Consider the following 3,319-nt stretch of genomic DNA (forward strand, 5'->3'; position numbering starts at 1 on the left):
CAAAAATTTAAGCAAAATTAAAACTAAAGATGTCTTGTCCCAAAATATAAGAGTGACTGGCACATGATATGCACCTAAAGACACATTCTTGAATATAGATAGCTATTTTCAAAAGAGCAAAAGAGTGGATACTTGGGAATAAGAGACACACATTTAGGAATAAGCTTTTTCAAAATAAGAACCACTTCACAAAAAAAAAATACAAAGGCTCAATCACATAGGAAGGATCTAGTGGGTACTTCTTGAGTTAAGACATGTGAAATACATTATGACTTCTAGACAATTATGGAGGTAAGGCAATTTGATAGGCAATTAGCCCAATTCCTTCCAAAACTTTGAATGAACCTATGAATCTATGAGTCAATTTCTTTCAAAATATCATGAAATACTAATTATGGGTAATATTATTAATTTTTTTTATTCATTTGTCATGAAATTTGTTTATCTTTTGTTCAAACAATAAAAAATCATACGTTTCTCTCTCACATTGACCGATCAGCATTACCATACACATCAACGTCTATTATAAAATGATCACGTCTCTCTCTTTCATCTGCACATACATTTACAGAAGAAAAGAGACTTGATTGATGTTGTAAGGAGTGAATTTTGAATATTGACAGCTTTGCAGGTAAGTGGATAATGTCTTAATTAATTTATATAAATATATTTCTTGTAAAAAAATAAAAAAAATTAACATAATTAGAACACTTTTTGTATATGTAAAGTGTATATGATGCTATTCATTTACAGTTGAAAGAATAATAACTGTATTTTAAAAAAATAATTCTTGTAAACTAAAATCTAATTTGGGTTGTCCAAAAAACATTCTCATATGGGACCCATAATAACAAATATTTGTGAATATCAAATTCATAATAAAAAATAATATTGAGATTATAAATTGACGGTTTGAATTTTAAAATAACAATAAGAATGTAATGTTAAATTTTTGGAAAAAATTATCTATAGATCCTGTGTAGTAGATATACTTACAAATAAGTGTCAAAAGATTTAGAAACTACAACTGAGTCCCTTAAGATTTGAGTGTGATTGTAATATTTGATAGCCAAACAAACCTCAATTTTTACTTTAAATTTATTTGATTTCATATTATAAAAATGTAAAATATATTTTTGGGATACTTATAAAATGAAAAAGATGTTATGGTATATTGTACATGTCACTTGTTTTCTGATAGAAATCAATGATCTTAACTATTTGTTGTATTGAAAATATATGTATATTTAAATATTTAATTATGTTTCGTACTCAATCATATTCGATATTCATATTAATAAATGTTGTGAAAGAAATATGGGACATAATTTCACATTTTTTATGTTTAAAATAAACGCTCTTGTAGGTATATTTGTTAGTAGTGGATGATGAGTTTTTAGCTTGCTGATGTATACTATTACAAATCTAAATAGTTAGTTACATCTCATGGTTTTTACAATTGGACCAAACCAACTGGTTGGACATGAACTAGCTTGTCATCTAGTCTAGCATAAGCCATTAAATCTTATGTGTAGTGAACTAGTCAAAGGGAACATGAAAAACATGTTGGTTGGTTGATTCACCGGTTCAAGCATCAAATCTAAACAAAAATGAATAGACAAGGAGAGGTTTGGAGAGAAGTTGAAAATCATGAGGGGAATGAAAATGCATGATTCAAAGAAAAAATTAAGAAAAGAAGTCATTATACAGTATAAAATATCATGTTAAAAGAAAATGATTGTAGTACATTATATTTTGGTGAAAATGTACCTTCTAAATTATTGCTATCAAGATACAACTGTTGAAGCACTGTTAGGTTTCCAATGGCTCCTGGTATGGGGCCAGATAGCTGATTAACCCTTAGGCTCATCATCTTCAGATTTGCAAGACTTTTAATTTCATTGGGAATAATATTTCCTGCAAACAAACCAAAAAAAAACAATGCATCATTGTAAGTAAAAAGAGCAACACTTAAATTGTGGTAACGCATACTTTCTATATTATTTGAAGTTATTTTGTGCTTTAAAGTTAGTGGTCTAAATGAAAATAAGCTTGTATATGTCTAAAGCATGATTGTCCTCATATATAGATTTATATATTCAAAAGATCAGCTAACACTTAAAATCATCAATAAAATTATAAAATATATATATATATATATATTGTTCTATGTTTTGAAAACAATTTAGTGTATATTAGCCTAATTTTTATTTTCTTTATTTTGATGAATTATATTTCTTGATAAATTAACAAGTTTACTAAGGCGTAGCGTTTTTTTTCTTTTTAACAAGATATTTATTAAAGGATGTGGCAACCTATATACGCAATTGCCTCCTCAATAATTTTGTGTTTTAGATCCTGAATTTTCTTGACATTGCTTTGTGACACTATTGATGCTATTTTTTATTCAAGCATTCATGCTAATTTTTTTGGTTAACGGAAAATAGTTTTAATGTAATTTATCATGACAAAAATGTTTCTATTGAAATTATATTGTATAAAGGAAGATTAGGAAAATATGGAGGAAATTTGAATGGGAGAGAGAGATTGCATGCTAAGAAAGAAGTGAGCAATTTTATTTTTTTCAAAATCTAAAGAGCATGTGAAATTAAAAAGTTTTGACAAAAAAATTATATGCACATTGATTTATGCAACATAAAAATTTAAATGTACAGCGTACCAAAAAAAACAATTTTTTAGAAAAATATTTATGGAATTTTTAAATTTTAATTGACATGTAGAAAAAATATTTAAATTTAAAAGTACAGCCTACCACTTATTCTCAAATTTTCATGACGTCTTGAGATGTAATCCGTGCCTTGAATGAGTTGGAATTGTCGTCACTTTACCTGTTGATTAAAGAACAAACAATCAACATATATATGCAACTTTATCTTGAAGAAAATTAAATGATTAGGTGTGCAAACAAGAAGAATCATGGCCTAATGCTCCTTTCCTTTATTCTTCTCAAATGAGCTAGCTCTTATAATATGTTAAAAAAAAGGGTGAGTACAACCATTCAGTAACCAAGGTATATCTAAATTATACAAATGCATGATAATTAATCGTGAATGCAAGTGGCTAATAAATTTATTAAGGTGACCATATAAACAATCACATTAATAACATGTTAATCATATTAACATCTAACTCATGTGAATAATCTCAAGAATAAAGTCAAGTATAAAATTTGCACAAATGGCCACATATATATTATTCACATGATAACTTCATGCTATCACAATAGGGCATCTGTGCTATGGCTCATTGAAAATTATTCAACCTTTGCATTATTTTATTAATATATTAGAAAAGCGTT

This window comes from Prosopis cineraria, unplaced genomic scaffold (genome assembly GCF_029017545.1).
Source record: "Prosopis cineraria cultivar Desert tree isolate PC_DT_omini unplaced genomic scaffold, ASM2901754v1 PC7, whole genome shotgun sequence".
NCBI lineage: Eukaryota > Viridiplantae > Streptophyta > Magnoliopsida > Fabales > Fabaceae > Prosopis > Prosopis cineraria.